This window comes from Anguilla anguilla, chromosome 6 (assembly GCF_013347855.1).
Source record: "Anguilla anguilla isolate fAngAng1 chromosome 6, fAngAng1.pri, whole genome shotgun sequence".
Lineage (NCBI taxonomy): Eukaryota > Metazoa > Chordata > Actinopteri > Anguilliformes > Anguillidae > Anguilla > Anguilla anguilla.
This window is the reverse complement of record NC_049206.1, coordinates 3,255,364-3,262,317: the sequence shown is the minus strand read 5'-3', so window position 1 is coordinate 3,262,317 and position 6,954 is coordinate 3,255,364.

The window sequence follows — 6,954 nt, the reverse complement described above, 5'->3', positions numbered from 1 at the left end:
GTGTGTGTGTGTGTGCGCGTGTGTGTGTGGTGCTAAAGGAGGTGTGCGTGTGTGTGTGTGTGTGTTGCTAAAGGAGGTGTGTGTGTGTGTGTGTGTGTGTGTGTGTGTGTGTGTGTGTGTTGCTAAAGGAGGTGTGTGTGTGTGTGTGTTGCTAAAGGAGGTGTGTGTGTGCGTGTGTGTTGCTAAAGGAGGTGTGTGTGTGTGCGTGTGTGTTGCTAAAGGAGGTGTGTGTGTGTGCGTGTGCGTGTTGCTGAAGGAGGTGTGTGTGTGTGTTGCTGAAGGAGGTGTGTGTGTGCGCGCGCGTGTGTGTGTTGCTGAAGGAGGTGTGTGTGTGTGTGTGTGTGTGCGTGTGTGTGTTGCTGAAGGAGGTGTGTGTGTTCCTTGGGGTGTTCCTCCAGTGGGAAAGGACGGTACGGCTAGCCTGCTAAGTCTGAGTCTGTCCCGCGTTGGTTTGTTAGGCGGGGTACACGGCCAAGGTGGCGGTGACCTCCAGGAGGAGTGAGACGGGGGGGGGGGGGGGGGGTTTACACGGACCGCCCCCCCCCCCCCCCCCCCCCCCCCCCCCCGAACCCGAGCAGCCAGGTGTGGGTAATAACCGGGGCGTGCCCGTCGTGTTCGGAGTGGGTGGAGCCGCCTGTGGGGGTTCCTGCCGGGCCCTAACCGAGCTCGCCGCCGCCGCCCGCGCTTCCCGGGGCACGTGCGCCTCAAACACGCCGCGAGGAGGAAGAGGAGGAGGAGGAGGAAGAACCGCAAATGCCCACTGGGGAGAAGAGAGGACGTCTCATTAATGACTGTGTGTCTGAATCAGGCAAGTCCCTCTGCGTGTTGGTTTTTACCAGTTTGTGTGTATGTGTGTAGGCTTGCGTGTGTGTGTGTCACACAGACATGGATCCCCAGTCTGATCCTGATTCGGGTGCAGACAGGCCAGGGCTGAGTAATTGAAGGCTGATTAAAGTGGAGGCTGAGCGGCGTCTGGGGATCGGACACACAGACGGGTGCTGATGCCAGTACAGCGTACAGAGTGAACTCATGGGGTCACATATATACACTCACACACACACACACACACATACGCAAGCACATACATACACAGACACACTCTCACACTCACACACACACACACATACGCAAGCACATACATACACACACACACTCACACACATTCACACACACACACACACACACACACACATACGCAAGCACATACATACACACACACACTCACACACATTCACACACACACACACACACACACATACGCAAGCACATACATACACACACACACTCACACACATGCAAAAACACACACACACATGCGCAAGCACGCACACGCACGCACGCACGCACGCACACACACACACACACACTCACACACATGCAAAAACACACACTCACACACACACACACACACACACACTCACACTCACACACACACACATACGCAAGCACGCGCACACGCACACACACACACACACACACACACACACACACACACACACACAGGCACGCTGATCCCCAGACCCCCACCCAGCCTCCACTTTAATCAGGCTTTAATTACTCAGCCCTGGCCTGTCTGCACCCGAATCAGGATCAGGCTGGGGCTGCGCGTCGGCGTGAGAGAGGAGGGAACGAGGGGTTAGCTGCGCTCATTCAGAGCGATGGGGAGCCCCCCCAACCCCCTGCGTATGGGGCCTGGCTCTCCGTTTCTGACAGGCGGTCGGGGGGGGGGGGGGGGGGTCGTGTGTTTTTGAAAGGCGCCATCAGGAAGATGAGCGCTCTCTCTCTCTCCCCCCTCTCCTTTGTCCTTGCCTTAATCCCCCCCCCCCCCCCCCCCCCGTGTTTCCGTCGTCGCACCGCCCTCGGGAGCCCCCCCCCCCCCGCGACGGCTCGCTAACGGAACGCTAACGGCTTTAATCAGCGAGATGATAATGTGCCCCCCCCCCGCAGGGTTAACTTGATCAATTAAAAGACGTCCGGTCCCCGATGACTTCAGAACAAAAGCTATCGCCGTTCCCTCTGTACTCTAGAGATACGGCACCATATGCCCCCAATTAAAAAAAAAAAAAAAGCGAATACTTCATTAACAATACCCCGTCTTCTTTCTAAATTAAAAAACACAACAACAACAAAAAAAACCCGCTCTCCTCTCTCCAGCCTCCTGTCACCCACCTGTAGACTCCCGCTCTGGGAGTTACCCATCACCATCATGCCCATTATTTGCCCACATAACGATATTCACGGTAATGAAGCGCTTGTCATACCCGCCGTCCCAAGCACAGTTAGGACGTGAGCGAGTGAAAACCCGCTTGCCCGCCCCGGGTCCTCGTTGTTTTGGTTTCTCCTCGCGACTTTTTGTTTTGTTCTTTTCTTTTTTTTCTTTGTTGCTCGTGAGCTTGGGATTTGCGTGCACAAAGTTTTTTTTTTTTTTTTTTTTTTTTTTTTTTTTTTTTTTGTTGCTAGCGAGCCTTTGTAGCCACGTGACGAGCATCCAGCCTTGCTGATCAGTAATCTGTAGTGTTCTCCACCTGGAATTCACCTCTTCACCTGTTCTTTTAAAACATTTCTTCCAGGGGGCATGCCCCTGGACACCCCCCATGAGGGTTGCATTTCTCAGGGTCAATGCAATTCCACCCCCCCAACCGCCCCCCCTCCAATATTCACACCGAAGTCACGCGCCCTGGAACAGAACAATGCCAGTGGTGATTGGTAGCCACATTTCCAGTATCTCTTACGATATCCGGGAAGTGTTGCCAGAAGATACCCACCAATTGCAATTGCCGTTGTTCTATTTGCTGTCACCAATGCGCTCTGTGATTGGTTAAGCTCCCCTGTAGTTTCTATGACGACACAGTTGTCCTAAAACAGTGTCCTGTTGCCGCCTCTGGTCCTGTAAACCCAAATGAGAGAGCCGTTACAGATTCACCCAGAGGAAGGCGGCCATTTTGTCACTCGATGGCAATAGCGGTTTGAAAGCTATATTTTTGAGGGGGCGGGTTTTCTGACAGTAAGTAATTTGGTGATAAAATGGTGTGAAATAGCTGTCTTTCACAGACCGGTGCTTTCTACTGGCCTCGGCTTCATGCAGATACCTTGCAATGTGTTTTGGGGGGGGGGGGGGGGGGGGGGTTGGGGGGTCACCATGGCAACAAGTGTGACTTGGTGTTTGTGCTGATCATCTACAGCAGACAGCAGATGGTGGGGGCGGTGGGGGGGGGGGGGGGGGGGGCTGTGGAGGTTTCCTGGAATGGGGAGTGGGGGTGCTCCCCCTCCCTCCCCTCCCAGCTCTCTTGTTCCCTCTCTCCCTTTCACACCCCTCCTTTTCCAGTCTTCATTCTCACTCTTCTTCCCCGTTCATTCCATATCCCTCCCTCCCTCTCATTACATTACATTACATTACATTATAGGCATTTAGCTGACGCTCTTATCCAGAGCGACTTACAACAGTGTAACCAAACTCAGGATCAAGTCCACTTAAGTCCATTGAATAAAATGTAGATAAAACGCCTTTACTATAGTAGCATACAGTAAGGAGAAACAAGATAGTCTGAACCAAAAAATTTTTTTTTTTTTTTTTTTTTTTTTTATAGTTATGGGAGAGGGTTTAGGGAAGAGGAGAGAGGTATACAGAGAAGAGGTGCGTCTTGAGTTTCCGTTTGAAGGTGCTCAGACACTCTGCTGTTCTGACCTCCACTGGAAGATCGTTCCACCATCGTGGGGCCAGAACTGCAAAGAGTCGAGACCTTGTTGCTGCTCGTGTAGGGGGAGGAATCAGCCGCCCTGTAGTAGCCGATCGGAGCGATCTGGCCGGCTTGTAGGGTCTGATCATCTTCTGCAGATAACCAGGAGCTGACCCCTTGACTGCTTGGAAAGCAAGCACCAGTGTCTTAAACCGGATGCGAGCTTGCACTGGTAGCCAGTGGAGGGAGATGAGGAGGGGAGTGACGTGGGAGTCACGAGGGAGGTTGTAAACCAGACGTGCTGCTGCATTCTGGATGAGCTGAAGGGGTCTGGTGGCTGATGCTGGGAGGCCAGCCAGGAGGGAGTTGCAGTAGTCCAGACGTGACAGTATCATGGCCTGGACCAGGAGCTGTGTGGAATAATTGGTGAGGAGTGGTCTTATTCTGCGGATATTGTACAGGATGAACCTGCACGACCGGGTAGTTGCCGCGATATTCTCAGAGAGTGCCAGCCTGTTGTCCAGCACAACTCCAAGATTTCGGGCACTCTGCGAAGGGTGTAGGGGAGTGTCTCCTAAAGAAATGGGCAGATGAGAAGTGGGAGAGGTAAGAGAAGGAATATGGAGAAGTTCCGTTTTGCTTGTGTCCATCTTTTCCACACTCTAAATCCGTCCCTCCCCCCCCCCCCAGCCCTGCCCCCCCTAGTTCTGTTCATTTCATTTCTGTTACACTTCACTGAAAAGAAAATGGCCTCCCAGTCTCTCTTCCTCCTCATCCTCCTTCCCTTCCTGTCCTCTCTCTGCATATCTTTCCTTTTTCTTTCTCGCCTGGCCTTCAGGTACTTTCAGATTCTGCAGGACAGTAAATCATTCCCCATGTGACCCTTCCGTCCTCATATCGGCGGGTAATTAAACCAGCCGAGTCATGTCCCTTCTCCCTATCGCCCCGTGCCTTTTCCTGGGTGTTCCTGCCACGGCTGACTGCGGTCACTATGGACCGGGGCTCCTGTCCGAGTTGTGCGTTATGAAAATGTGCAAGACGGGACGAAATTGAGAAGCGACCCCAAATCGCGTGAAGGTCACGCCACCAGCTGTGAGCCCACGGGCGTGTCCCCGGGCCCGTCGGCAAAAATGACGCCAACCAGGAGGAGCAGAGGGGAGAGCGTTTCTCCCTCAGGTGCGCTGGGTGGGACAGAGCCCCCAAAATGCCTGTCGTGGGCAGACAGCGGTGGTGCGGTCCACGGCGAGTCCGGTCAATGTTTCGGAGAACTCTCTCAAGGACACCCCCCCTTGGGCACTCGCCCCCCCCCCCCCCACTGTCAGCATGACCATGCATGTCATCACAGAGTCACCGTGACCTGGCGTGGTTACCACAACAACTGAGAACCAACGACAGTTCTGCCCTACCACTGTGCTGAACGGTCATTTTCCTCCTCCTTCTCCTTATTCTTATTTTCCATCATCTGTCTCTTCGAAATGTCATGTGATGTCATATAATTACAGGGTTGTTATGAGGGTTGATGGAGGGCTGCTGGTCTCAGCTGGCTTTTTCCACACGTCTCGGCACTTAAAATTCTTAATTGAAGTTGCTGAAGGACTTTAAAAAAAAAAAAAATCAACGCACCTTCATTTCCAGGCCTTTCAGCTGCTGATTGACAGGGAGCCACAAAGCACTGCAGATAGTGTGGTGCCTCCAGGGCTGGAGTTTGACATCACCGGTCCAGAGAGCGTCCTGCGCTGTTTCAGGCCTGCATAGCATAGCATCGCATCGGACAAAGAGGGATTCTAATGCTATGCCGCGATTCAGCTGATGCTAATTTTATGCTATGATTCAGCTTAAATTGAATGCTTTTTTTTTTTACTGTGTGGCAGGGGGATGAGATAAAGGCCCTGCAGAAGGTATGACAGTCGCCTGCTCTCTTGTGGACTTTCGGACAACCCTTATGACAGGAGCCAAAATGGCGTTCCTGCATGGGGTATGATGACAGTTGTCTGCCCTCTTCATGGGGGGTTGATCTTATGATTAAATACCATCGGTTTTAATTAAATGACATCAGTTCTAAATAAAAAATAAGAAACTGTGGAAACTCACCTGTGCGCCTGTGCTGTACAGTATGTTGTCCATTGAAGAGAAAAAAACTACAATACTATCACCTTTAATAAGAAGATGAAAGGTGACTGTAGTACTGGAGTGTGTGGCTTGGAATAATCTGTGAGAGTTGGCTTAGACACCAGAAAAGTGTGAATCCCCAGCGCGATCCTGCAGTTTTTTTTTCCTTGGGTCAGGTCGATTGATCTTCCCAAAACTTGCGGAGGAAGAGGGTATGCGATGTTTTATTCTCCAAATATCGATCCCCTTCATCTGCTTCCGTAAGACTGACACTGTACTGTGGTACTTCAGTAGCACCTGTCCTTGTTTGCAGTCATTGTTTTAAATGATTTATTGTTTGGTTTACCAAACTGTGAGCTTCAGAGCAAGAAAACCGTAATGAATGAGAGTTCCTATCCCTGTCCACTTCAGTGTGTAAAGGTGCCCTACCAGCCAATCGCAAGTCACCAATTAAGTTTAATGGCCAATCAAAAGCATTCCTGACCCATATCGTTCACGGAACTTGTGCTTGCACATTACCAGCATGTATATGTGCGTGTCATGAGATAATATTATAATGACAACCTTCCGCAAACCATTTCAGAACATTTCATTGTTCCAAATGTCAATCGCGGAATTTTTTTCCTGGTATGTTGCTTACAGGATGGTTATCCCCTGATGACTATCATGTAGTTATTTATGTAAAACCTCCTTTAAAGGATTTTTTAAAATTGTTTTCTAAAATATCAGTGCTCTAGAATCCCATTGTTGTCAGTGCTGATTGTTACATCAGCATTAGAATGTTTCGTTTTGAACATTCTAATCACATTGTTTGTGATCTTATGCCTTAAAAGGAGTCAAAATTGAAAAACATTGGACTGGCAGATTTGCCAGTTCAGCTTTGTTGGAATTGCAGCACGGAGGACACCTTGCCCTTCCTCCTCCTCCTCCTCCCATCCGACATTTCCACCTGTATGAACGTGGTCCGCATTTCAATTTGAAAAACTGGCATTAGTGTCGAGGTGAACGCTGAAGAAAATCAGTGAATCCTGCCGGAGTTGGCCGAGGCTGGGGGTAATTGTGTCCGCGGACGACGGCCCGGCTGCTAAAGAGGTACGATAATTAGCCCCGCTGCGCTGGCCCGCTGTGCTGGCCCGCTGTGGCCTTGTTAATTCACCAAGAGGCCAGC